This window comes from Silene latifolia, chromosome 10, assembly GCF_048544455.1.
Source record: "Silene latifolia isolate original U9 population chromosome 10, ASM4854445v1, whole genome shotgun sequence".
NCBI classification, from domain to species: domain Eukaryota; kingdom Viridiplantae; phylum Streptophyta; class Magnoliopsida; order Caryophyllales; family Caryophyllaceae; genus Silene; species Silene latifolia.
The window spans coordinates 56,985,320-57,007,688 of NC_133535.1; the positions used below are offsets into that span (position 1 = coordinate 56,985,320).

At 39.4% G+C, this 22,369-nt stretch overlaps 1 long non-coding RNA gene and 1 other non-coding gene across 2 annotated transcripts; both read left to right on the top strand.

Annotated features, from left to right (window-relative positions):
* Positions 1-3,287: 3,287 nt before the first annotated feature.
* LOC141610282 (small nucleolar RNA R71) lies at positions 3,288-3,395 on the top strand. Its single transcript, XR_012528185.1, has one exon. It is a non-coding gene; the product is annotated as a small nucleolar RNA R71 (small nucleolar RNA).
* A 6,644-nt stretch (positions 3,396-10,039) lies between these two features.
* Positions 10,040-12,123, top strand: LOC141609006 (uncharacterized). The gene is made up of 3 exons (XR_012527127.1): positions 10,040-10,230; positions 11,378-11,449; positions 11,894-12,123. It is a non-coding gene; the product is annotated as an uncharacterized LOC141609006 (long non-coding RNA).
* The last annotated feature ends 10,246 nt before the right edge of the window (positions 12,124-22,369 follow it).

Sequence of the window (22,369 nt, forward strand, 5' to 3'; positions counted from 1 at the left end):
AGGTTGTTCTTGTTGCACTTCCAAGTTTGGGCTAGCTACCACCATAGCCAATGCTTTCTTTGCTTGAATACTCTTTTGTCTTGATGAGAGTGCCTTTGCCTTTGTTGCTCCTTTTGTCCTTGCCATTGATGCTTGAACCAAGAAAAGAGTAAAAATCTTCAATTTCTAGTGTACCCAAATCGATTTAAAGATGAAAGGCTTTGCCTTTATGAATTCAAAAATCGACTCAAAGGTTGAAGATTTTGTGCTTGGTTTTGATTTTTGTTGAAAGAGGAGTGATTAATTTTTGTTAAAAGGATGTTTTGATTTGATTTTGATGAATGTATTTGAGGAAATCTTGTTTTTGTGATGGAGAGGATGAGGGTTTTGAGTATTGGGGTTTGTGGGTAGTGTTTTTGAATGAAGAAATGAAGAAATGAATGTGGGATGGGGTTTATAATAAACCCGAAAAATTTGAAATGCAGGGGGGAGACGGGCGGCTTTCCTTCGGGACGCCCGGATTCTGTCTGTTCTGGGTTGGGAAATTCTCGCCTAAAGACGGGCGTATTCTAGCAAAGACGGGCGGATTTGAAAATGCGGGACGGGCGTCTTTCAGAGAAGACGGCCGGATTCCTTTCCAGGGATTTTTCTTGTTTTTTCTCAGCCAAAAGACGGGCGTCTTCTCTTTCAGGACGGACGTCTTTATGAAGATGGGCGGATTCTTTGCAGGACGCCTGGATTTGCTAGCATTCCAAAAATTTCAAAAATTCAGCTCATGAAGGACGGGCAGATTCAGACCAAGACGCTCGGGTTGCTTGAAGACGGGCGGATTCTCTTGAAACCGCTCGGATTCTACCCCTTTTACCCGGATTCAGTTCCATCCGTGTACCTTGCATATCCCTTGTCATTGTTCATTCTTCAAAATCTCGTGTTCTTCATTGTGGGGGCACTACTAAGGCATGAATAGCCTAGGCAATTGCTATCCCCACACTAAGCTAAAGCACTACACATCAATTGAAATCATTAGTCCCTCCCTCACTTCTCTCAAACATGATAATTATCTTGATCAAGGCATAAAAATCCAAAAATGACAAAAATGCAAATTAAGAATTAAAATGCGAGTTAGGGAGTTAGAAATATTTACAAATGGTGGTTTAGGGAGGACTCCACCAAACTCTCATTCTTGATGAGATGTTAAGGGGGCATGTCCAAGGTGTTGTTGATGTTGCTCAACACCTTGAAAAAGTAATCAAAAGCTTGCTCATTGTCGTGATAAAGTTCTTCAATAGATCTTTGCCCTTGTTGTCGGTCTTGATCGATAGCATTACCAATATAGGGATTGAAAATCCCTTCAAACTCATCGTCCCAAAGACCACACACTTCATCTACTTGATCACTAAAGATCTCTTGAGTTGATAGAGACAACTCTCCCATTATCTTGTTTTGGCCAATGAGGTCATCTTCTTTATTGCTTGACTTTGGTGAGCTTTGCAAGCTCTCTTTGTTACAATTCACTTGCTCTTTGAATGGAGCATCTTCAATTTTCTTCTTCCATTGGAGTTCCGACTTCTTCCTATCATCCTTCCGGCTATAATTATCAATCATAAAACATGGTTCATGCAAACGGGGAGCTCTCATAGTCTTGTCAAGATTGAAAGTTATACTCTCATCTCCTACTTCTAGAGTAAGCTATCCATGTTTCACATCAATCACCGCACCCGCGGTGTGTAAGAAAGGTCTTCCTAGAATGATTGGAATGTTGGAATCTTCTTCCATATCAACAATGACAAAGTCCACCGGGATGAAAAATTTCCCAATTCGCACGGGAACATCTTCCCATATCCCTAATGGTGTCTTCGTCGATCTATCGGCCATTTGGAGTGTAATATTGGTGCATTTAAGCTCTCCCGTCCCCAATCTTTTACTCACCGAGTACGGCATAACACTCACACTAGCCCCTAGATCACATAAGGCTTTGTTGATCGTGGTGTCGCCAATGGTACACGGTATTGAGAAGCTTCCCGGATCCTTGAGTTTTGCAGGTGAACTCCCTTGAAGTATTGCACTACTCACCTTAGTGAAGGCAATAGTCTCAAGCTTCCGGATCGACTTCTTCTTTGTGAGGATGTCTTTCATGTATTTTGCATAGGCCGACACGTGATTGATTAATTCCGTGAAAGGAATTGAGACTTCAAAATTCTTCACAATTTCCATAAACTTTCCAAGTTGGTCATCAAATTTGGGCTTGGCTTGACGACTTGGAAAAGGAAGTCTAATCACAATGGGCTCCTTCTCCTTGACCTTGTCTTCATCTTTCTTTGAGATTTCTTCTTTTGATGATTCTCCATCTTTGGAGTTTTGCACAATTTCTTCCTTGTCACTAGCTTCCACAACTTCATCCTCAACTTGCTTCTTCGGTGCTTCATACCTTGTACCACTTCTCAAGTGAATGGCACTAACCGTTTCATGTCTTGGGGGATTACTTTGAGGTGGTAATTGCCCCTTTTTTCTTTGTGAGCTTGAAGATGCTAGTTGATTCAATTGGGTTTCCAACATTTTGGTGTGAGCTAGGATGTTGTTGATGGTGGTTTCCTTTGCTTGCCTATCTTTTTGCATTTGAGTGAAAAATTCTTGTTAATTCTTTTGCATTTGAAGGACCGCTTTTTGAACATCATAACATTGGTCATTTTGTTGATTGTATGGAGATTGATTTTGGTAACCTTGGTTTTGGTTGAAAAAGGGTCTTTGATTTGGTTTCTCATGGGAGGTGGGGTGTATGTTGTTTGAGGGTTTTGAACATTTTGGCTTTTGTATGAGAGATTTGGATGGAATTTGGTGTTTTCATTGTAATAGTTGGAATAAGGGGTACCACTCTTGTATGCTTGGAAAACATTCACTTGTTCATTTGTTCCCCTACATTCACTTGAGTCATGTCCCAAAGTTCCACAATTCTCACATATCCCACTTGGGATTGATGAAGATGTCGTCATGGCATTAACATGATGCTTTGGTGATTTTGAGGATTCTTCAAGTCTAGCCATAGATTTTTCAAACTTCAAATTGATTGTATCAATGTGAGCACTAAGTTGAGCACCCAATTGAGTAACGGAGTCCACTTCATGCTTTCCTCCTCTAGTAGCCTTGCGAGGTCTACTATATTGTGAGTTATGGACCGCCATTTGCTCAATTTTGTTCCATGTTTGATTGTCATTAACTTCGGTGAACATTCCATTTGATCCCATGTTGAGAATGTTCCTTTAATCTTCATATAGACCGTTCCAAAATAGTTGTACCAAGAACCACTCGCTATGTCCATGGTGAGGACATGAGCGACAAATTACTTTGAACCGCTCCCAAGCTTCATACAAAGATTCTTCATCCCTTTGCTTAAAACCCGTAATTTGAGCTCTTAGCATGTCAGTCTTTTCCGGTGGGTAGAATTTTTTGTAGAATGCTAGAGCCAACTTCTTCCAAGAATCAATTCCGAGAGTGGCCTTATCAAGGCCCTTCAACCATTGTTTCGCGGTGCCAATTAGAGAAAAAGGAAATAAGACCCATCGAATTTGGTCTTGAGTTACACCGGTTTGAGAAATCGCATCACAATAGTCACAAAAGGTCTCCATATGAGAGTGAGGGTCTTCACTAGGCATACCCCCAAATTGGCTCCTTTCGACTAATTGGATAAATGCGGATTTGGCAATGAAATTTCCGGTTAGATGTTGTGGTGTGGGAGTACCATTGGGTAGGTTCTCCTCAATGGGTTCGGAATGTGATGAAAACTTAGGAATTGTGGGTTGATTTTGTGTTGGGTTCTCCTCACCTTCTCTTGCAAAAGAGTTGATGAACTCAATAGTTGGTTGAATATCTACAACCTCACTAATACCTCTCAAATTTCTCCTAGCAAGTCTTCTATTGGTTGTCAAAGTTCTTTCAATTTCACGATCAAAGGGTAACAAATCACCTTGTGACCTTCTAGACATGCAAAATATCAAACAACTTGAAAACAATTAGAACTAACCTTGAGGAGTTTTACTTCCTCAAGGCAAAGAAAGACACAACTAATAACAATATAAGAAAATCTAAATCAAGTTAACACCGTCCCCGGCAACGGCGACATTTTTGGTCGGACTAAATCTTTTCGGTAACTTGTCGTTAGGAGCACCTAGACCAAAACACAATTTATAGCTTCAAAAACAACTCTACAATTAGTAAAGAGGCAAGTAATGGACGGATCCCAAGGGACGGGAATTGAAATGAGATTTCTATTGAAACTAGTGGTGTCTTAGGGGTGTCACAATTTGGGTTGATGTAGAAGGTCACTAAACTAAATTGCAATGAAAGTAAATAAGCAAGATGAATTGAAAGGGTTGTAAACAATTGATAAAAAGCACTAGGGTATCATGGGGTCATAGGGGAATCATGGGAATTGATCATACAAACATGTTCTCAAATTATATGCAAGCAATTATTGTTGTGATGGATTGATTTGGGTTATATCTTACAATCCTAGGAAAGTTTGGGTCCCGGAGCCGAATCGATTAGATTGTACAACACCTACAAGTCGACTTAGTCTTCCCTACTCAACAACATGCATGGTCTAATGAGACTCGAGTTGGTTTATATCTTACAAGTCTCATTGAAAAGGTAGGTGATGGGTAAAAATGCAAGGATTCATAGGCTCGCATTTCATCAAACATAACATGTGCATGAGTTGAGATCAAAACAAGAAAGCAAATAAACCATGAAAGCATATTAATTTAAGCATGAATCATTCCCCATGTTGGTTTCCCCTAATTACCCATTAACCCTAGCTATGGAACTACCCACTCATTATCATGTTGAACATGCTAGCAAGGTTGTCAATCATACCAACAAAGTGAAACATGAACAAATGAAAGTAATTAGCAATAATTAAAAATGGATTAAGAGAATTATACCTACTAATGATTCCAATAATAAAGCAAAGAATAAAAGAATTACTTGATGCTTGATTGAGAGGTTGTCAATCTCCCAATAATAACCCAAATAATCTTCAATTACCCAAAATAAAGGATGAACAAAAGAGAGATTAAGGAAATAAAACTTGTATTAAAACTTGATTAATTGTTGATTACAAAACTAAAGAGATATTTGATTGATATTAACTACTCTAAGAATTGATAAGAAGAACATGCTCTTCCAATTAGACTAATGGGGTATTTATTGTGGAAATTAGGTGGATGCATTAGGGTTAACTAAGGGCTTAAATGACCATTAAGTCCCTACTTAGGGAAACGCCGGTATTTTCTGAAGGATGGGCATCTTTCTTGAAGCTTGAAGAAAAAAAATTGCGTTGTCTTGGAATCCGTGCGTATTAGGCTCGGGACGGCCGGATTCTATTGTCTCTACCCGTGCGTCTTTGGGAGAAGACGGGCGTCTTCTGGGGTTGCTGCCCGGGCGTCTTTGGTAGAGGACACATGGATTGTGAAGGTGGAGGACGGGCGTCTTCTTGGGAAGACGCACGGGTTGTCATGCAGCGTGCTTTCTTCTTCTTTTCTTCCCTTTTCTTGATAAAATCCTTTGGAATTTCCTCGGGGATGCAAGGATCTTTTCTCATCATTGCCCATCTAGTATAATATGTACAAAGGCCTTATAATCTTGTCTCTCCTTGATGCTTGGTCATTGAATTCAATCAATTTAGTCTCATTTTGCCATGAAAATGCAAGGTTTGCACTCCTTTCCTACCAAGGAGACAAAACCTCAAAGAATATGCAAAACAAAGAACTAAAGATAATAAATGACCCAAATATGCACTAAAAAGCATGGGAACAAGGCTAATTCGGGGACTAAATATGCTCTAATTATGGTCACATCACTCCCCAATTATTTTACATTTTATTGCTCCTCAAAATAGCTCTAAACGACTATACCGTATAGATAACTGGTGTTTGCATTTGCCTGAAGTTGTCAACCTTGTAAATTTAGCATTCCAAACCCCAGTACTGGGATCTATACCGTATGTTCTCTCACGAAAGTTAGCTTCCGTGCGATTTGCCATCCTGAATTGGGTTATTCAACACCTTTTTTGCTATGGAATTAATTGGTCGTCCATTGAGAAGGAACTTGAGATTTCAGCTGCGGATATTTCTGATCTTACTTCAGCTGCTAATTACCATTTGCTGCGTTCTAATCGCCTCCAACTTATCTCCAAACAACATGGATATTGGCTTCAGCGTGTTAAGCTTCGTAAGGAGGTCTTGGATGGATTGCCAACTCGTTTCCTATTTAATAGAGTTAGACATCGATCGGTCAAACAACGCTTAGTTGCCATTCGCACTCCTGCTGGAATCTAGCTCCGGGAACCCGCAGATATTGAAAATGAAATTCTTTCTTATTTCCGTGGCCTATTGGTGCATCAACAAGGTCTTCTACTGCTTCCTGGTCCTTTGAATCCACTAACTCTTTCCTCTCTAATTTGGATTTACCTTCTCTTTCGCCTGCTGACTGTTCCATTTTATCCGCACCTTTCACTGAGAATGATGTACTACGTGCACTGCGAAACATAGATTGCTCAAAATCAACAGGCCCAGATGGAATTACGCCCCGTTCCTACCAATATTTTTGGCCCCAGATTGGTCATCTTGTGTCAGCTGCAGTGTTATAATTTCTTAATTCCGGCGTTAGCTAAAATAGTGGAATTGTACGCACATTGTCCTTATTCCGAAGATTGATCATCCGGAGTTGGTTTTTCATTATCGTCCTTTTAGCTTATGCAATGTTATTTACCGTATTGCCTCCAAGTGCCTTGCAAACAGACTCAAATTGGTGACTCCTTCAATTATCTCGGATTCTCAACAAGCATTTGTCCCGGGTCGACTAATGTCTGATGGTTGCTTTGTTGCACATGAAGTTATGCATTACATCAACAAGACAAAAAGAGGTACAAATTGCTATACAGTGCTGAAATTAGACACGAGTACGGCTTTTGATCGAGTATCTTGGCATTTCCTTATGGCAGTAATGCGACATATGGGTTTTCATATTCACTGGCGTAATATCGTCTGGGAATGCATTTCAACTGTTTCTTATAGGATTCTCGTAAATGGCACACCTTCTGCAGCTATCCAACCCTCATCTGGCCTTCGTCAAGGGGATCCCATCTCCCCTTATCTGTTTATTCTCTGCATGGAGGTTCTATCCCGTCAACTTGCCAAGGCTGAAAGGATGAAAAGTTTTAATGGAATCAAGATTTCGAGATACGCACCTACACTTTCGCATTTGTTTTATGCTGATGATGCCCTACTTTGCTGCAAAGCCACACACAACTCCTTTGAAAATCTGAGGGATTTACTCAAGGATTTCGAACTTGTGTCGGGCCAAATGATAAACCTTAATAAGTCATACATTAAATTCAGTCCGAATACACCGTCTGATTTCCGGATGCATTTGACTTCTATCCTGAGGATGCCCACGATTTCTTCCTTTGATGCCTATTTGGGTGTTCCGATTGATATTCCTTGGAAAAAGTCATAACTATTCTTTCCTTTAATTGATAAGCTTACTACTCGAATTGCGTCATGGACTGCACTTCATCTAAGCCAACCAAGTAAACTACTTATTATCTCAGCTATCCTTCTAGCTTCATTGCATCATATTCTGTCATGTGTTCCTATCCCACATGGTGTCTGCCGCAAAATTGATGCTCTGATTGCGGCGTTCTGGTGGCAGAATGATTGGAATAAAAATACGATACACTGGCTTAAGCACGATATTTTACAAGCTCCGAAGGAATATGGCTGTCTTGGAATTAAGAATACTTTCTCGTTAGGTCAATCCTTACTCCTCAAGAATTATTGGAGAATTACTTCTCGGCCAAATACTTTACTTGTAAGGTTTTGGATTTCAAAATATCAGAAGGATCTACCTATTCCGGCTTCCAGGTCTTTGGATTCAAATGCATCTTACTCATGGTCGGGGATATGTCAGGCAGTGAGTTTAACTAAAGACGCAATCTGCTGGAAGCATGGTAGTGGTAAGTTGGTTAATATTTGGTCACGTCGTTGGGTGAATTGCGATATACCCACTCTTGTTTCTCCTGTTCCGGACCCGTAACCACGATTATCATCCTTTACTTTCGATTCTGGTGACTGGAATCCGACAATGGTCTTCCGTTATTTTACTACCAACACTGCAAAAGCAATTATTGCTATAGAACCTCCAGCACCTGATATTGATGGCTTCATTTACTGGATGTTTACTGAAGATGGTGTTTATTCTGTTAAGTCCAGATACTTTTTCGTCTGGTCCCAATCTTTGGCTGCTTCTTGTACTGACTCTATCGCGCACCGTTTCCCATGGCATATTGTATGGGAAAAGAAGCTGTCATCTAAGTTGTCACTTTTGCTTTGGTGAATTGCGCTTAATATCTTGCCAACCAAAGTTAATTTGATATCACGGGGCTTGAATATTGAGCCCGCTTGTCATCTATGTCATGCTTCGCCAGAGTCTATCGAGCACTTATTCATATCATGTTCGCCAGAGTCTTTTATAAGAAGGTTAGTAGTAGTTTTATATGGTGTTCAGTTTATGCTGCTTTATTTGCTTTCAGTTAAAGTGTACTTAGTCTGTACTCCAAATTGGTATACACCAGATGTGGAGTGTAGGGTAGGGATCCGTTCATTTGTTTGTGTTGTTTAGCTTTTGCCTATAAAGTATATTGGATTAATTCCTGTGCATTGTCTATGAAACACTACTCATGTTAGAAGCACCCAATTAAACGTCAGCCTGCATGGAATACTTTGACCATAAGTTAATATGAAACTAATATATCTTATTGTTTATGAAACTTTGACGCAAACTTATATTTGGTTGCGTTTTTAGCCTTTTAACTGGTTGCATTTACTATTAATAAATAAGTAGGGTAAGGGCAAAATATGATAACTGATGTTTTAGCATTATCATTACTCAATGCCCCATGTATTAGCATAACTTTTTTCGTAGCTTTTTAATTGTATTAGGGTATAGAAAGAATATTTGAATGAAAGAGAATGTCGTTTAATTTTCCAATGCTTTCTTATACTACATTTTATTTGATACACGGGTTTCGTAAGTTTGGATGTCTTATGATGAAATATTTAAAGTTGTCACTTGTCATGATTGCTGAAGTTTTGATTTTTGATTCAACAATTGAAAAAAAACCAATTACAAGTCAGTTAGTTATGCTAATGTCTACTCAATATTGAGATTTACAACTTTTAGGAAAGAGGTTGTCTTTGGTTCCTATATCTATAGATGTCATTCTCGTATTTCCTAATTATGAGCTCAATTCCCGCGACATTTCTCCTTATATTATGATACAAGACAAGAGACATGTTGTTGTCTATTACGGATTACTATTTTGTTTCTAGAAGTCACTTCTCTTAAGCTGCTTTTTCATCTCATTTTTTAATTTATTTACTTACAGCTGATGTTGTCTTTCATTTTCCATCTCCTATGGTACAAATGATATCCAATTTTCAAAGGCTCGATTATTGCGGAAAAGAGCAAAATGCTGACTATGCTAGCTGTTGTTCTTTTTGTTGTGAATTGCAGTCATCCAATGCAACTCTCGATATAATTTTTTATGATGGGTCATTTGGAAACAATCTCTTTGTGTTGTTAACACATGGGTATGGTTGCGTACATCAAACCCGTCCTTACCTCGCTTTAGGCAGTAGCCCTTGAGGCACTAATATTGTCTTTCATTCGTTTGCTGTTTTGTTTATATCGCCATTGTTGATCACCATTGTTGTTGATTTGATGAGTGAATTGCATACATCGGATTATGAGACAACTCATGAGGGAGACATAATTTAATGATAATTTTGTGACAGGAAGAAAATCAGTAAGAGATCCTCAGAAAATATTGATAGGTGGAACCGTGGAACACAGAGAGAAAACAAATAGTTTATTTTGGAACTCTTACAATGAATGTGCTAATTTTTTGTAAGATAGAATTTAGTGAGTTAATCATTAAGTTCATACCTGTTTGTTTGTTTTGTGACAGTAGCTGCTACCTACATTGTCGCTATGATCTTGATAATCTCTTTGCATATTCTTTTAGTGTTTGCATAATGTTTGAGAAAGGAGTAATGAGAAATAATTAGTTGAGGGACAGGGTAGGAGTGAGAGGCGGCAACATGGGGTTGTCATGTTTTCTGGAGATACACTTGTCATGGCATTGAAGAGGAGTTCAGAGATGCAGTGGGAGAAAGAGAAAGTGGCAGATATATGGTATTACTTTTTTAATATTCTTTCCATTTCTCTTGATTTGTTTGTGTATCTCACGTTGCCATTTGCAAGCGGCAATTTACGTTATTGGTTTGTAGCCGACGAATAATTTTCTAACTAAGGCTTTGTTATTATTTATAATACTTCTTTATCGCCTAACTAATTGGCAAAGATTACCTTTTTAGTGCAATATCATTTTGATTTAAGAGGTGGTGCTATTACAAGAGTCGTATACTAGAGGAACATCAGAGTTTAATCTTAACATAATAAGATATGCCTTGGAAGCACCTACTGAGCATTTCATTATACCTCTCACATTCACATTTGAATAATACTTTGGCAGTAAGTCGGGCTTTAATATGAATTGGGGCTCTTCCTTGTGTTGCATATTGACTCACTTTATACATAAATTTCTGTCCTGTATGTGTTAGTTCGAGTGGTCTGGTTCGTGTGAATTCATTGCTTGAAATCATGAGTAAGAGCTTCTTTTGGGCCTGACTATGGTGTTACACTTTCTTTGTGCACATTCTTAGTGTCACTCCAGCTTTTCAGCGGAGAGACCAGAACTTGAAAAGCTGCGGTCGTTTGTTGGTTAAATGTCTAATCTATAAGTTGTTTATTTTATGAAATGTTGATGTGAGTAGTTGCAGGTATCGACTGTGATCATTCTTTAATATATTGCGAGATGAACCCAAATCACTTAGGCTTAATTCTATTGCAATAATAAGTTTCTTGTTACTTTGTGTCTGTATCGATAATTGTAGGTGGTATATGGGTTAAAACACCATCCTAAATTTAGAGACGAAGTCTTTACACATCTCTCCAGAAAATGTATTCAACGAAACCAAGAATGGGATTGGTAAATTTTATATACTAAATATTCGTAGTTTTAGCTAATCATCACATGAGATTGGTAAGATTTAATTGAGTTATTCAAGTCGCTTGTAATTTTTTTTTTTGTGCTAAATATTGTAAAATCATCCATTAAATACACTTATTCCTACACCACTACACCATGAGAGTTACTAAATAGAGTAATGCTAAGATAATTTACAATCATACACCTAGAGTAGTCTTGCATGACTCATCTTCTTCCATTATTCGCCTTGTAAACGTGAAATGCTAGAATGTTGATGCCTTTCATCTCCAGCCAGGTTTGTTGCGAGAGAAGCTTATAGTATTGATGGGAACTCATTTGTTGAGATATGTCCTACTGAATTGAGTAAGATTTGACGCATCTTCATTTTTTATTCGTGTTCCCTTATTTGATTAAAAAAGTTTTCTCTCTCGGCATTATGGAAAATAGTCAGCAATTTTTGGATACTATTACTTTTGTCCTTATAACTTGCCCTCTGATTGTTTAAAATCTTTCTAATTTGAGACAAACTATTAATTTTTTCGTGCAACGGTTTGAGGTAAGATCGCATAATACGGGTTTTGTTTAATTGAGGTTGGGAAGAATAACTCATGTTACAAACTTGAGGTAGATATATACTGTATAAGGATCTTCTTGAAGAATCACGACATTAATACTATATGTTTTTTACCGTTGTTGTTCTACTGCATATTTTTCGACTTTCCCTCATGTGTTTATCAACTATTCTCTTCCAATTGTGCATTTTTCTTCTGCGTTGTTTGTTTATTTTTCAAATTCCCTTAAATGTAGACAGCCATCAGGAGGTTCAAGCCCAAATTCAGGTTCTGCAGATGTTGAATACGTTTCGGCTAACATCAATGATGCCTTCCGCACGGTTTATTTGTGAACTTTCTCTAAGGTGTGTCTTTGTGGCATGAGACCAATGCTTACTTAGTGTGTTATGTATTTGTTCTCAGTTTGTGTAGTCGTTTCGTGTTGTAATCTCGGCCTTGAAGTCTGTTTGCAAAAAAAAAAAAAAAAAAAAAAAAAACTGTTTACTATAAAAAAGCATGTGGCGGTGTAATTCTACCTTCATTTTATTAATATTAGTCGTTCACTTGTGCATCATTATTTTGAATTATACATGGCGTTTTCAAACATTTACGCCAGTTTTGTAATAAATACAATGCTCGTTCTACCATCTACAAATATATAATGGACCAAGCACCTTTCTATTGATACACTACCGACTAACTTCCGCTTAGCATTCTCCCAAATTGGGGAACCGCGTCCGATAGGGCGCGGTGCAACAACTAGTATTATTAAATGGATATGGGATGGATCCTAATGAGTCCAGATCCTACTAATTTATCAAATTTTTCACCCAAATATGGCTATTTGAAGGTACTATTTGGTTCCCAATCAAAAGTTCAAGTTATTTGTTTGCAAAAATGGTTATTTCGTGGTAAGTTAATAACCTCTCGTTTTGTTATTGCATAGTTGAGTGATTTTCCGTTTTTTTGTTGTTGGCGGTTTGTGTTTTGTGAAGTTTTGACTCCGATATGTTTGATGTAAGGAGGGAATGCTTGATGGAAATATCGACCCTCGATTCTCAAAACTAGACTGCCACAATTGAGTTTTGATTAGTAGTGTAGGAGGAACAATATGTGATAAGAGGAATTGAATATGGTTTCAAATATTCATTCCGTAAGGCTTTTTTTTTTTTTTTTAATAAAAAGTAGAACAAATTATGGAGTTATCGAATACAAGGTGAAATTGGAGAGAAATTATGGAGGGAATTGAAAAACAAGATTCCGGCCATTTGGTTCTGTAATACCCGGATTTTTTTAGACGTCTATAAGATTATTTGAGGAATAGGCAGGGGATCCTGGGGCTTGAGGATAGTCGTAATCATGAGTAAGGAGGGACACACTAAATCGAGTGTGACCTATACTAGATTGAGTGTGAATCTGCTAGACCGAGTGGGTGTGTAGTGGACCGAGTAAGTGGCACTGGGCCGAGTATGGGCAATAATCGACCTAGTGTAGATTCCATTGAGTGCAGCGTGTCAATGGCGATATAAACTATGTCATAATCTAAAATCCGCAAAAACCCTAAATCATTTACCCCCTCTTTCTTTTAAGCCTCCAAATCCCCTCCTTTCTCTCTAGAACGCTCCCAAACACCCTCTCATGGAATTTAAGTTTGAGTTTGAAGATGATGCACCCTTTCTTCTACCATTTTCACGATCTACTCTTTGTAAGTCAAGTCTCACCTTTTCCCTTTTTCTTTTATCAAACCCTAACACTTGGGGGTTTTATATACTATATATTAATTAATAATTTTAATGTAAAATTCACGTGGTACCCTTACACTTTGCCATTTTTCATGTGGTATTCAATTTTTTATGTTTGTGCGCATGATATCCTTGAAATTTGATTTTCAAGCACAACTTGCCATTTTTATCGTTTATTAAAATTTTCAATTGAGCATAAATTATAGACCAGAAATCGGAATTGAGTATTTTTTTTTTTCAAATTGATTAACTCTTCGAGATTTATAAATTGATAAAACAAAAATTGTCATTCGGAAATTTAAGATCGAAGATATGTTTGATTTGAGATTTTCGTTAAAAAAAATCCTATAAAATGTCAGCCGGTATTTTTTTTTTTCAAATCGTAGATTATGACAAGAAAATCATTTAAGGAAAAAAAAATGGCCGATTCTGAATTTCGATCTAAGAGTTATGCGCAGTTGAGGTTTTTTTTAAAGCAACAAAAATGATATGTTGTGCATGAAAATCAAACATGGAGGGTATAATGTACACAAACTTAAAAAGTTGGGTCCTATGTGCAAAATGGCAAAGTTCGAGGGTACCTCGTGAATTTTCCGTAATTTTAATTAGTAATATGGGTAACTAAAGAGTAATAATAAGGGGTTTTATATAATAAAAGAGTATATGGTGTTTTCTAATACTAATTATGTGGTTTATGTAAGATGGGACGGTTTTGTGAGACAGATTCTTGGTTGTCTCGGATTGCTTACAAAGTTTGCTAAAAGGTAGGGTTTTCCCTACTCGATTTTGGTAATATGAATGCTTACATATGTGTGCATTGTTATTAAATTCATTGTAATGGTTATAATTGCATTATAACATGATGAATGGATAATTGTTGTTAGTTTCATGTTATTGTTGGAATTTCCTTATGACATGGTAATGGGGCATTAGTGTTGGTCTCATATTATCATTGGATTTGCATAATAACATGTTAATTGGGGATTGCACCTTGAGGTATTGTTGTGGCTATTGATATACATGAGACATGAGTACATGGTATACTTGACATTCATTACATATAAGAAAGAGGCATGTTTGGTAATTTTATACACGAGGAGCATTATGCTTGACATATTGTGTGCATATTGTGTACACAAGATTGTTGTAGATTTTGGAGGATTTTGGTGGAGTAGTGGTGGTGATATACGGTTGCTGAGAAGACGTAAGGCGGTTTGGGATACCGTCTTACACTTGGGTTGCCTCTTGGAGTTTCGCACTCCAAGAGAGACGTGCACGTTTATGGATTGAGTATAGAGGGACTCGTGCGGTGTCACTGTAATACTCCACTGAATCGAAGATGTTATTCGGGTGGGGTAACCCCTTGAAGAGGTTCATTGATAGACTTAAATGACTAGTGCTTAAAGGAATTGAAAGTACTGCTCATATCAACAAAGTGCATTTTGTTTTCTGGTTATACATGCAAAAGAACTCCACATTTAAGCGTGCTTGGCTGAGAGTAGTATTAGGATGGGTGACCTTCTCAGAAGGTTCCCGGGATGCGTATGAGTGAGGACAAAATGTGCTGGAAAGGACCCGTGTTGATCTATTGGCCATGTACACAGCTTTGGAGCTATCATGAGTGATTATTTATGACCAAGGGTTTGGGTCGGGGTGTTACAAGTGCTACCAGAGCAACCCTGCGACTGTGTGGTCTGCTTGTGGTTAGGAGTACCCAAGTCACCCACCCAGCGAAGGTGGATTCTGGGTTTGGATAATTGGTTGCGGTCAGATGCTGCCAGGCGCAATGAGGACGTTGTGTTTGTAATACCCCCATCTACCAAGGAGCCTTAACAAGGCCTTCCCCAGCAGATGGGCGTTACCATCTCGGTTGTCCGAGGATAGTAGTAATCAAATGTCGATAAAAGAACAGTTATATTAAATTACAAGTGATTTAAACAAAACAAAGGTACAACTTATGACTACTATCCACTATGTAAAACTATCTCTGCCATTACTCATGGTAGACTCGTCCCTCCAAGCACCCAGCTACGATCCACACTTCAACCTGCTAAGACTGACTGCTCACCACAGTGGATCACGACAGACGCAACACAAGAAGACAAAACAACAATACCACACAAGGTCAGTAACTGGGGTAACACGTACAAAAGCAAACACAACGAATACAGTAATACACATACACCACCTCCTCTAACCAACCACGCATCTCTGACTGCCCGAAGGTCCAGTCCTATCAGTGGGGGACCGCAACCGTTCCCACCTAAGACCCACTCATCTAACCGAGCGATAACCCATGTTCCTTAATGTGCATATCCCCTCCGTGGCGGGTTCCACATAGGGCAAATCAAGGGCGTGAAGCCACTCCGGCAAGTGACTCCACTCAGCCGAGGACAACCAATATACACCACCAACAATTATATTAAACCAATTATATAACAATATTAACACTCTAGACAACCAACAGTAATGAGTAGGAAAACCTCCCTTTAGCAACCGCAACGATTCCGCGCACGACCATAAGATAACAAGCAACTACCATAACCACCTATAACAACCAGTATAACCATCTATTACTACTACCATAACCATAACTGAAATCAAGGGAGACGATGATGATGATTACAACATACCTATACAAAGCAATCCGGCGTCAAGACCGCTACCCGACTCAAGCATCCCATTCCTAAGGTGTAACCACTCTCAAAGGCCTCAAGGAGATGAACCATGGTGATGGAGGAGTGATATGTCGGAATCTTGGTTTAGGAAGAAAGGTGGAGAAATGATTTGGGTTTCACGATATCACGATTTATAATTCCCCGCTGAACTCCCGTTACTCGATCGAGTAAGGAACTTACTCGATCGAGTGGCCTCTACTCGATCGAGTGACTAAGCTACTCGATCGCGTAGCCACCGTTAGATCGAGTAACCAAAACTTCAAAGGATTATAACGTCACAAGGTTCGCTCGTAAGGTTTCCAAAGGTCTAGATAGGTGCCTAAGATTAGTCAACGACGGTCAACGAGTCTCTAAACGGATCGGTATTACAGTCTTCCCCTCTTAAAAAGAACTTCGTCCCCGAAGTTCACTCAACGTCCCCCACGACACCAGGCAAAAGAAACTACGACAACCTACAACTATCCATTCTCACAAGGACGAGTACAACCGTTCATGAATACCGCCCCGATATGAATGTTCATCAACCATCATCATCATCTACCTTATCACCCATCACTCAACACGACTTTCTTTCAAATCGTCAAACATACATTATACATAAGAACATCTAACTCAACTATCACTTCCACTTATCTCATGTCATTACTCAAGTATAAACCAACCCGACTATCTGTTTATTCTCCCATCAATTACTTTTCAACTATCATTAGTTATCAATCACCCAAAAGCAATTACACAACAAACCAAAATACCATACACTCTTAAATTAATTCCTTTAAATCATTTTTATTACTCAACCATGCATCAATAACTCAATTATTTAACAACTTTGTGACCAATCACTTGGAAACGAAATACAACAACATGATAAATTTAATTAACAATTGCCAACAACTATACAATACTAATAATTACCCAAACAACTACTCAACTACTATGATATTGTCATAATTTTGTCATTTTCCCATGCGACATTACTCTTCCCGTCTTAAAAGGAACTTCATCCCCGAAGTTCACCTTCATGATGAACTATAACTATTACATGAGGTGTTAACTTTTATTCCACATTGACATTACCATCAAATTATATTACACACTGAGACTCACAACGATCATGGCACTTCCTTGCTATGACAGAAATATGAACCTTGAATACAAAAACCATATGAGAAGTGGACAAGATAATTACACATTCCGTCATCCAGTCATTATACCCGACATCGATTCAACATGTTACTTGAGGCAATTCAATTTAGCATGCAAAAATGTATAAACCATATTTATATTGTATAAACCATATATATGTATAACCTTATGAACAAGACTTGAGAAACGACTATGTTATCACCAACCAAGACAGAGGAACATACTATCAACAAAATCCACAAGCATGAAGGCCCAAAACAAATTTAGAACGAAATAATCATCATACAGGGACACTCAATCGAGCTGAGAAGCTACTCGATCGAGTTGACGTTACTCGATCGAGTTCATCAGCTACTCGATCGAGTACGTCGAGATCAGAGAGCATTTCTAAATCACTTCTGCAGTTACTCGATCGAGTGAGGGGCACTTGATCGAGTAGCCACAGGTCAAAATACACCAAAGAGGAACGTTGCATAGCTAAGGAAACATATATACGTCGGAATTTTATTTCCGACACCAACCACCTACATAACAAGTCCTAAAATCATCCATAGCACGGACTTATGGCCAAATACAAACCAAAGTATAACAAATGTACCAACCACAACAAGTACCGACTAACAACAAATCCATGAAAACAAAGATAAAATAAAAGAAACATCATCACTCCAAGGCCGGCTCCTCCATCTCCTCATCACCACCTCCTCCGCCGGATGTGCCAGCTCCTCCTGTCTCCATGCCTGCGATGGCTCCAACCCCTGAGTCTGCTCCCACGCACCAAAGTGCCAAGCAACCGAAAGGGTAATTCTGAGGCCCCCCCAAGTTGTCGGATCCACTCCAAAAGAGTGAAAGGCTCCACTGTCATCACCAACACCTCTCCACCACATCGGTTGGGCCGAGACGGTCCCAATGCCCTGCAAATAAGCCATATCGTGTAGGTTCCAGAGCGTCAGAGTGGCAGATACCCTTTCCGTGAGCTCATTCACCTTCATCTCAGGACTAAAGACCGAAGTGTAGCTGGGAAACTGATGCTGTGGAGGCACGAGCTGCTGTGGTTAGGTTTAAGCGAATCTCTCCCTCACGCGTCTCGGACCCCTCGCCGGTCTATGTTACCGGTCCTTAGGTATTGTCTGATCCCCCTTAGTCGGCTATTGCATCACCTCCAAAATATCTGGATCAATGAGGTAGTACTGTCGAGTAGGAACCTCCTCACCATCATCGAAATCCGATGCCACTACCACCGCCGTCAAGGGCTCCGTCACGGGAAAGTGGTCAGGGTCAGGTATCCTCATCCAACTCATCCACCATACTCTCCAAGCCAACCCACCACCCTACAAAGTTCTCAACCATTTCTGGTCGAGGAAGTAGTCTCGGTCCAAGGTAGGCACAGATGGAGCCATGGGTATAAGGGTCGAGGAGGCCTCAAAGGTGGTCAACTGTTCAGTCAACCGTGTGGCAATGGCACCACAACTCAAGTGTCGGGTCCTAGAGGTGGCCATCAAAGCTAGGCTAGCACAAACTATGGCCGGGGCACTGTAAGAAACTATCGGGTACTGGGGCACTTACCCGATCGAGTGGCCTCTACTCGATCGAGTTGGAGCTACTCGATCGAGTTTTCGTTGGCAGTTCTAACTTTTTCGGCCTAATAACTCCATAACTAGATCGAGTAAGGTATACTCGGTCGTGTAGGCACTCTACTCGGTCGAGTAAGGTTAGGTACAAGGTCAAAAGTTACGAGTTTAGTTAACAATTTCTGCAAAACAACAAATCGTGTCGATTCCAAAGTATATTTGGAATTCATCACTGATTATTTCATCCAATCACGACAAATTAATACTAAATCAAATTTAACACAACTATTTCATTCGAACATTACACATATCATTCCATCCTATATCAAAAATCATGCAAGACAATTCGCTAAGACAGTCATTTATACATATATATACAATCAACACTTTATTCCACGTTTACTTATGCATTTGCAAATTCAATTATCCGACTTATGTTTACACTACATCAGGCATCCATCTAGCAATAAACTATCATATCCTACTCAAGTTTGCTAAAAATTTCAAACATGTCACAACAATGAATCCATTGCAATTCCAAATATCACTTGACAACCTTTATTAACTAAAACGTATATAAATACTCCCAACTCATTATCATCACCACATTATCCAATACTCGTATGCAACTCCTAGCATATACAGCATCTTTATGCATCCGGACATACACTTCCAACAATTCACAAACTTTCATAGTTCATTGTCACTATTTGCACGCACTAAACATTACCATAGACTCCATCACAACTAATTCTAACTTATTTATCATACACATCTATGCCCACAATACCCAAATTGATACCCCCATATTCGGTGGCTGGTTTAAGCATATTGGGGTCATGATTTTATTAGACTCACTACATTGTATTAGACTCACTACATTGTTTGGCTCATTAGTTACAGGCTCCAAAATCGACGCTCTGATAGAACTTTGTAACACCCCCATCTACCAAGCAGCCTTAACAAGGCCTTCCCCAGCAGATAAGGGCGTTACCATCTCGGTTGCCCAAGGACAATAATGATCAAATGCCGATAAAAGAACAATTATATTAAATTATAATTGATTTAAACAAAACAAAAGTACAACTTGTGACTACTATCAAATATATAAAATTATCTCTGCCATGACTCGTGGTAGACTCATCCCTCCAAGTAGCCAGCTATGATCCATACATCAACCTGCTAAGACTGACTGCTCACCATAGTAGATCATGACATACACAACACAAGAAGACAACAAAACAATACCACACAAGGTTAGTAACTGAGGTAACAAGTACAAAAGCAGACACAACGAACACAGTAATACACATACACCACCTCCTCTAACCACACACACATCTCTGACTGCCCGAAGGTCCAGTCCTTCCAGTGGGGGACCGCAGCCGTTCCCACCTAAGCCCCGCTTATCTAATCCGAGCGATAACCCATGTTCCTTAATATGCACATCCCCTCTATGGCGGGTTCCACAGAGGGCAAATCAATGGCGTGAAGCCACTCCCGCAAGTGACTCCACTCAGCCGAGGACTCACCTCACGAGCCACAAGCAAACAACCACAACCAACCACTTTATATAACAACAATGGTCAGCAACAACCAATCTACACCACCAACAATGACATTAAACCATTTATACAACAACAATAGACACTCTAGACAACCAACAATACTGAGTAGAAAAACCTACCTTTAGCAACCATAGCGATTCCACGCAGCATAACCATATATTACTACTACCATAACCATAATGGATATCAAGGGAGACGATGATGATGATGACAACATACATATACAAAGCCATCCGGTGTCAAGACCGGTACCCGACCCAAGCATCTCATCCCTAAGGTGTAACCACTCTCAAATGCCTCAAGGAGATAAACCATGGTGAAGGAGGAGTGATATGTCAGCATCTAGTTTTAGGCATAAAGGTGTAGAAATGATTCTGGTTTCACGATATCACGATTTACAACTCCCCGCTGAACTCCATTACTCGATCAAGTAAGAAACTTACTCGATCGAGTGGCCTCTACTCAATCGAGTGACTAAGCTACTCGATCGAGTAGCCTCTGCTAGATCGAGTAACCAAAACTTCAAAGGATTATACCGTCATAAGGTTCGCTCGTAAGGTTTCCAAAGGTCTAGATAGGTGCCTAAGGTCAGTCAACGACGGTCAACGGGTCTCTAAACGGATGGGTATTACATTTTTCTTCAAATGGGGGTGTGTAATACTCCACTGAACCGAAGACATTATTCGGGTGGGGTAACCCCTTAAAGAGATTTGTTAATAGGCTTATATGATTAGTGTTTAGAGGAATTGAAAGTACGACTTGTATCAACAAAAGTGCACTTTTTTTCTAGTTATCCATGCGAAAGAACTCCACAGTTTAGTGTGCTTGGCTTGAAGTAGTCTTTGGATGGGTGACCTTCTGGGAAGGTTCCCGGGATGCGCATGGGTGAGGTAACAATGTGCTGGAAAGGACCCATGTTGATCTGTAGGGTACATAACCTAGCGAGCTATCATGAGTGACTGCTCCTAACCTAGGGTTTGACCCGGGGTGTTACAGTCACGACATCTAGAAAGGGTCCGGTTAGCACCCGGGTTCGGTACCACGGGCGTGTCCCAAGTACCAGTTTTACGGGCCGCTGTCCTGCTGTTTGGTGGCGGTGTTGCGATGTCGTCACCGGGTTATGTACATGGGTGAGAATTTGGTGCGGATTGAGACTTGTGACTCGTGTGCTTCATTATTGCAATGCATTCATATTCACATGTTATCCTGTGAGCGTTTGTATTATATAAACTGACGTGTGTGCCTATGTGTAAATTGTCACCTTTTTTTTAATTGGGGCGGCCTGTGATGAACTATATGATATTTCCGATCATATGGGGAGCGGTTTGGAGTACAGGTTTAGATATGATAATTATCGGGATATCGGCCCGCTACGGATTTGGAGTTCAGTTGCATAATCACATGGTAGATGACATAGATTTTAGTTCAGTTGCATTATGTATATTCACATTCGAATAATTATTATTCATTTATGTAAACCACTAAACATGTTATTTATATAAAATGTTATTTAATTGAAGTTTCGACTCACTACCTCTGAAACCGAGATGCTGACATTTCCCGATTACCTTATTGGCAGGGTAAGAGGGGGTGTAACAGGTTATGTTTAACTAATTCTTTTTAAAGCTGCCGGAAAAGAAGAAATTTTTTCAAAGGTGGTATTTCACAAAAACCTATTTTAATGGGTGGCATTAGAAATACACCCTTAAATAAATTTAATGCTATTTTTAAGATGAGACTTGCTAAATCCAAAACAAAAAATTACTAAATACTACACACTTTTCCCAATTTTTTCGGACTTTATCCCTCTCATTCCAATTGAGAGAGAACAGCTACGAAATCCTTAAAAAAACCACGATCTGCATGGTTTAGTACCGTGAAATCATGGAATTTCTTCTGGGTCGTTGGGGATAGAGATGCGTGTGCGTCGATTGGGTCGTCGGCGATGGAGGATGAACGTCGATGGTAAAGGGCAATGGTGTCATTGGGGATGGAGGGTGAACGCCAATGGGTTAACAGCGATGGTG